Source organism: Podarcis melisellensis (assembly GCF_964234715.1).
Source record: "Podarcis melisellensis genome assembly, chromosome: 1".
NCBI classification, from domain to species: domain Eukaryota; kingdom Metazoa; phylum Chordata; class Lepidosauria; order Squamata; family Lacertidae; genus Podarcis; species Podarcis melisellensis.
Genome location: NC_138528.1, coordinates 102,509,642 through 102,516,817, shown reverse-complemented (window position 1 = coordinate 102,516,817; position 7,176 = coordinate 102,509,642). Strand labels below are relative to the sequence as shown.

The 7,176-nt window shown below is 43.1% G+C and overlaps 2 long non-coding RNA genes across 3 annotated transcripts; both read right to left on the bottom strand.

Annotated features, from left to right (window-relative positions):
- Window positions 1-552: 552 nt before the first annotated feature.
- On the bottom strand, window positions 553-2,812 carry LOC309365041. Its single transcript, XR_014165913.1, has 2 exons — window positions 2,704-2,812; window positions 553-1,852 (listed from the first exon to the last, which is right to left on the bottom strand). It is a non-coding gene; the product is annotated as an uncharacterized lncRNA (long non-coding RNA).
- Window positions 2,813-4,892: 2,080 nt separating this feature from the next.
- On the bottom strand, window positions 4,893-7,088 carry LOC309365031. Of its 2 annotated transcripts, none has more exons than XR_014165911.1 (2): window positions 6,998-7,088; window positions 4,893-6,849 (listed from the first exon to the last, which is right to left on the bottom strand). It is a non-coding gene; the product is annotated as an uncharacterized lncRNA (long non-coding RNA). The 2 variants fall into 2 exon arrangements; XR_014165912.1 differs by having other exon boundaries at window positions 4,893-6,846; window positions 6,998-7,069.
- Between the last annotated feature and the right edge of the window lie 88 nt (window positions 7,089-7,176).

Genomic DNA, 7,176 nt, shown 5'->3' with positions numbered 1-7,176 from the left:
AATATGAAATTTAACAATGAGGGCAGAAATGAGAGGTAAGAATCTATTTGATGCTCCATCTTGGGGTCGTAACCCCAATAGTGGTGCGTAAGCTATTGCCCTAGCATAATGTGGTCTAAATTATTTATCTGGGCTGACAATAATGAATAATAAATAATAAAAGTGCTCTCTGTGTTTTGATAAGAGCAAAGGGGTACGCATGTCACTCTGGGAGAGGCAGAAGTTTAACACCAATTTGTCAAGATGTCTTTGGCAATATTTCCCCGAGGACCACACACTGAAGGAGTGCTTTAAGTGGCATGAAAATTCTGCACAAGTGGTTTCCACTCTTGTACCATGTATGAGTTAAATGTAACAGCTTGTCGAAGGTCAAGTCCTATTTTTATTACGTAAACTGGGAGAATTAAAGGAGGAGAAGGATGGGAAAAATACCTCTGGGCGTTGTTTTTCATCTTAACAGCTCTGTCAAAGCAGCAGTTTGAGAGGATGCTTGGAAGCAAGGATATTGATTGCCAAAGTTGACCACACATCGACCAAGCAGACCCACATTTGTTTTGTTTTTTTATGTATATATAAAAATCTATCTTGCTTTTCTTCAAAATAACTCAAAGCAACTGCCAGTTAATCAAAATATCAATATAAAAATAGCCAACAGGGGGGAAATGAGCAACAGATAATCAGCACATACAAGGAGATTGAACAGTAACAGAAGAAATCATAGCTTGCCATCAATTTATCCCAAAGGCTTCATGGAAAAGCTGTAATTATGTCCAAGAGCAGAGAATCTGTGGCTCTCCAGGTGTGTTTGGACTTCATAGCCCATCATCTGTGACCACTGGGCATGCAGACTGGGGCTGATGGTAGTGGTAGATGTAGTATCTGCCTAGGCAGATAACTGTCCTCAGGTCTTCTACATAGGCTGACTATTGGGTTTTTCTGGGCAGGAAGAAGTATAAGAGGGAATCCTATTCAAGGAAAGCAATATTGGGCTTGAAAGGTTAAAAAACAGCATCTTAAATTTGATCTGGACTCCAGAAATGAATAATTAGCAGAAACAGATCAAATCAGACTGGAGTTACAGGCTGGGTCTGGCATCACCTTTTAGGATCAGTTGGAATTTTTAGTGCGTTTACAAAGGGCAGCCCTAGATGGAGCACATTGCAGTAGTCTAGTCAGGAGGCTACTAAAGTCAGGAGACTACTATGAACGTAGTGATGATAAAGAAAGAAGAATCTGTATCTGCTTCTCCGCTATGAAAATGTAGCTTTTCCATACTTCCGCAAGTGTTCATAAATTTGTCAATGATGAATGGTCTCTCCCTCTGATAGTAGTGGCAATTAGTGGCAGGACCTTTTACTGGTGGGCATTTTGTCAAAGTATCTCTTCCCCCCGCCCCATCAAGTAGTCATTAGCAAAAGAAATGTTTGGGGGGGGGGAACAACTATGTCTGGCTTTAACAGAACTTGGTTCTGCTCCATAATTTTAATCTTGAAACAAGACACACATTTCACCTCAATGTAGCCAATGGTGCTCAACATGAATTGGTCTATAGACTCGTGCGCCTTCCAGGATCCCATAGTGCAGCCGTGTTAAGAGCCTCTGTTTCTGTGAGGTTAAGGACAAGGCTTTTGGGGTAAAAGCTGTCACACCTTGGGGAATGCGGCCAACACTTTTTAAATTTATAGCTGGAATGTGAGAGGGCTGACAGGCCTCAAACAGGTTCTGCCATTCCTCCCCAAACAAGATGGCATTCTGGCCTCCTCCTTTTTGTCTGCAGAAGCAAGAGCTGCGAATTTGCAGGTGCTTCTCGCAGGAATGTTGTTGGGTCCGGCTGAAGGCAGCAGCTGTTTTCCTGGGGAGAAAAGCGAGTTGGAAAAAGGGAGAGACTGTGTACTGTCACAGAGCTAGGTGTGAAGGCCATTGTCCTAGTTGCACCTTGGACTTAAAATAACCACACACACCTCTACCAAAATATGTGAATAGTAATATATTTTGGAACTGGCCCTCTTGTGAGAATGACATGTCTCTCTATGCATAGGTGTAAACTTGACAGGCTCACACAATGGATTTAGGGCGCACCCACAATTCTGTTTGCCCCACCATTTCCCCCTAGGAAACCTACTGTTTAGCACTAAATCGGAACAAATGGCAATGGCGCCCACCTGAGAGGGGCACCGGAACTGAGTTCTGGTGAGTTCTGTCCAGGGGGGAAAAAGCCCTGGCTAAACCACTCAGACCTGTACCTAGAAAGCACAGGATAAGCGGAAAACAGCTCAAGCCCATGCTTTCTATTCTTATTAAGAATTTACACCCTGCCCTAGGTGACTTAATCCATTCCCCTCACTCTTCCCGCTTTCTTTGGAGCTCAGACTAGAAGGCCTCAGGTGGGCCCAACAGACTGCAAAGCTATAAGGAAGACTGAACTAGGTAAGGCAAGAGCCTCCATAATATCAAAACCAGGGATTTTTTTCAGCCGGAACTCACCGAAACTCAGTTCTGGCACCTCTCAGGTAGGCGTCATTGCCATTATAAGAGAACAAGGGAGGTGTTCATGGTGAGTTCCGGCACCTCTTTTTCTAGAAAAATAGCACTGATTAAAACACAAATTAAATCTCCAACATGTTTTATAGGGACAATAGCCATTTTGTCACAGTTTGGGGCCGGAGTCCTAGTCACCACGAAAAACATTCTTGTGAAAAGCACCTGTCAAAGTTATTTCTGCTCAAATTTCATCTTAAGATGTTCACTCTGAGGTATCCTTGGACAGGATATAGAAAACAAGCTGAATGTTTAGAATCGAAGGTTTAAGAAGACCTGCATCTGAAGTTGAGGCTCACTGTATCCCAGTAAAACAATACTGCCATCTTCAGGACATTTCTATTTAAAACAGGCCCGAATGCTGTATCTGTGGCCTGGTTTACACAAAACCTTTTCTTATGGCAATAACCTTCATGTAGGGAAAACTCTGTACATTGTCACATATGCAGTGCAGCACAAGTGAATGTGTTGTAGCCTGCTAAGCATATCTGCTAACACAAGGATTTCCGGTGGCACAACTGCATTTCTCCACCCTCTTTTCTCCCCTAAATCTGTTCTGGGGTTCCCACACACCCCTCTGGAGCCGAACTGGGGTGTGCAGAGAGAAAAGGGAGGAGAGGTTCCATGGCACAAGTAGGAATTCTTGTGCTAGTGTAAGCCTTTTCAAAACCCAGGACCCAGCTTTAACTCAAGCATGCATTTGGGGACCTCCTTTTTAAATCTGTTACCATATTGTTACATGCTACCCCAATCTCCACACCTGTGTAAGATTCCAAGGGTCCAGGCACTTACCCAAGGTTCGTGTTTTGTTTGCAAATGAGGCACACTGGAGACTGTGGTGTCTTTATGTTACATGGTTTATTAACACACGTATACAGCCTGAGCCTATGATGCAGGGGCTCCCATCACTACATTCTCAGGGGATTCCATTTCTCCCATTGCTGCAGCCTCTGATCCAAACTGTTAGCCTATATTGTGCTCTGCCCCCGCCCTGTCTCCAGCTTGCCGCATTTAACAGACTGACACCATTTCCCCTTGATCACACCATAGCCAACGGAAAACCTAAAACTTCCTCCTAACAAAAACTTGGGCATTGTCTTCTGACTACCTCAGAGCTCTGGGAGGGGCCCCACTCATCCGCCAGCTGGCAGAGTCTTTTAATGGCCCACCTCTCAAGCAATCTGCTCAATGCAGGAAGTTGGGTCCAGCTATTAAGAGTACAACTTCCAGTTTCTCTCTCCAACCACTGATTAAATCCTAATACTTACTAATTCCAGGACCCTTGTACCCACAAACTCTGACACCCAAACTCATGACAATATATTTGCATGGTGGTAGTGCTGCCGCTGTGACCCACCTTGGATCAGGGCACAACCCACCAAGTGAAGACCAGTGTGCTAGCAGATCTATTGACTTGGATATTGCCCTCTGTTTAAAGTGATTGCACAGGTAGGGAAGCCATTATGTTCAATAACAGGCATGCGAACACTCACATTTATTTTTTTTGTATACCAGTTAACTTGATAATGATGACGACAGTAATTTATTATTTATATATGTCTCTATGGAGGAAAAGCGTCATGGATGCAAAACAAACTAGTGCCATGGCTGCCCTATTCTAGTATGGGAGATTTTAACCACAGCCCTTACACACAGAGGCCTCCCTGCATCTTCCACAGCCTCCTCCTAGGGCCTTCTGGAGCAACATTCCATGAGGAGCTGCTATCCAAAGGATCCTCCTCAGTTCCCCTCTCCCCACCTTGGGAGTATACATGTACAACTGGCTTCAAGGTGGAAGCAAGGTCTTTGACTCTCATCTCACATATTTTGAGACCATCAACAGCTCCCTTGTTGTCATGTCCTCTGTTGCTGCTGGAACTTAATTTTTGCAAGAAAGGGGGGGAAAGCTATGTGATCATGTCATCAGGAATAAGCTTCTTGGCCCTACTGAGACTATACCCCAGATGACAGAGTGTCAGGTGTCACAAGGAGCTACAAAGCCCATAGTGTAAGGGATGCACAGCATGTTCGGACAGAGTCAAAACAAAGAATGATCAAGTAGACCGTTTGAGTAGAATGTTTTGAAGATGGAATTTTATTGTGACATGCTGAATTTGATTTTTTTCCTATACCCAAGCAATGAACAATGGGGATCTGAACAAAATTCAAGATGGCAGCCAATAGGACATTCCCCAGGTCCTGAAGGACCATTTGCCCTTCAGGGAAAAATATCCTACCAAGGACAGCCAAACAGGGATTTTCTTGCCAGAAAGGAGAGGTTTGATAATTAAAACCACCACGAAATTTGCTGAGCAAGTCCTATGAGGAATACAAACAAACATAAGAGATGTCACTCAAACAAATGTAATTTTATTGGAATCTGAAATACAGAAATGACAATGAACACATTTTTGTGCAGAGAGACTAACAAGTCAAAGAAATAAGGATGGATGTTTTTAATAAACTGGACGCCAACAGCACTATTTATTAAAGTTAGATGGCATAATATAATTTTAAAAATACCATTACTGGATCTAAAGCCCAGGAATTCGCTAATGTGGAAGTGAATACTGCTGCCCTTGCTGGTACAGTTGTCATTTTCATCAGTGACTCTTGGGCAGAAAAAGTGCCCTGTGTAGCCAATATTTGCTTTCCATGAACAGTTTTCTTCTCCTTTGCCATAGCTGATTCCATGCCCAAGCAGATTCATGATTTGTGTTGCTTATTTACCACATGTTAAGTGCATGTAACAAGATGCTCTGTAACAGCTCTGTAACTGACTGTTGAGTGAATAAGCCTGCTAGTTAGAGACAAGTAATCAAACTTTTGTTGACATAGACTCCGGTAATACTTCTGCAAATCCTGTAGCTCTGTCAAACCTTCACAGCAGGGCTTAAGCTGAAAGCTGTAACATTAAACATGTTTGGGTTTGGATCAAAGTCCTCCAGATCATTCAGAAAGTCATTGGGATTCTTAGACATGCCCGCCCGCTTTCCCATACGGTTAGGTATCATGTTCTCACAGGTATTACATTTAAGCTCATAGCCAAGCCCTCTCCAGAAATGGATGCATGGCTATGAATGCATGTTCTTGGATCTGTGAAGTGAAACTATATAAAGCTTAGCAAGATTTATGCACTACTATAAATGCATATGCTCTGAACAGTTTACATGAAATGGTATAAAGCATTCATTAAAAATAGCAGTGGGTGGAATTCAACATTGTGCTAAGGCAATCAATCCGAAAGGAGGTTGCCAGATGGAACAGTCTCTCCTTTCCTTCCTTTGTGCAGCTTTGGAGGTTCTATCAAACCGATCCGTGAGGCTGGAGTGGGGGGGGGGGGGCAAATAAAAATAGACTTTAAAAGAGTAGGCATAAAATTATCAGAATTGTCTCTGAGATCATCTGGAGGAGTGTCATTAGTTGCCCCTTGTGTTTCAGAAGCCCAACTAGTTTCAACCTGAGGTTGGACATTTAATGTCATCGGTCCCATGCTGTTGAAGACTTTTCCAGCTAAGATTCAGCTTCTAGATTCAGCTGGTATTCTCACTGACAACTTACAGGTACTTCTTTGAAGACTGTTTCTTGTGTCAACAGCCCTATTCAGTTGTTTACACTTTTTAAAGATAAGCCAGTCATTTTTATGATCATTCTGTACTGTTTTCATTGTGCTTGTAAATTTTGTTGTACACCCTACTGATATTTTATGAGACGGGTGGGCTATAAATATTAGCATAAATAAAAAATGGATAATAAATAAGAATATAAATAAAAAAGCAGACTTTAAGAACAAAAGTGCATGTTAAAATTACATTTCTTGGCAGGCTTGCCGGAACAAAAAAGTTTGAAGCAGAACATATGAACTATGAACTTTCTCTTGATCAAAATAGGGATGTCCTATTCCATAGTAATAATAAAATTTTTACTTTTTACACTCTACCCATCTGACTGGGTAGCCTCAGCCCCTCTGGGTGGCTGCCAACATATGTAAAAACATAATAAAACATGAAACACTTAAAAAGTTCCTTATACAAGGCTGCCTTCAGATGTCTTCTTAAAAGTTATATAGTTACTTATTTCCTTTGTTCGAGTTTCGCATACAGTTAATTCAATACCCTCCAACCTTTCTCCAATGACAATAGGGATCAAATAAGAAACCGGGACGGCTGCTGTAAATTTGGGACCGCCCCTGGAAAATAGAGACACTTGGAGGGTCTGCAGTCTGCACTGATCCCACTGATGTCCATCTGAACTCTGCGAAATGTGCCACGTTCACACGGAAGCAGATGCCACAGATTCCAACCGTACCTGCTGCGAAGTCAAGTAAAAAAGCAGCCTTAATGCCAAGCGAACGTGCAGCGCAGGGCTGGCGCCACAATTCCCGAGAGCGCCATTGCTTCCTCTGCCAAGTTTCTGCCTCCTGCCCTCTTCCCCTAGAAGTCGCTCTGCCACTTCTCACCTCTATGGTTGAAGCCCCCTCTACATTTTGCATTGGAATTGCCAGGTGCGCGCGACTCTTCCATTTCCCCCCCCCCCACACACACTCCCTATCTCTGCTTGATGGGTCTTCTGTTCAAGGACCAACCGACGCAGGGTGCCCAACGAACCGCCTGCCTGTTCCTTCCCCTTTTCGTCTCC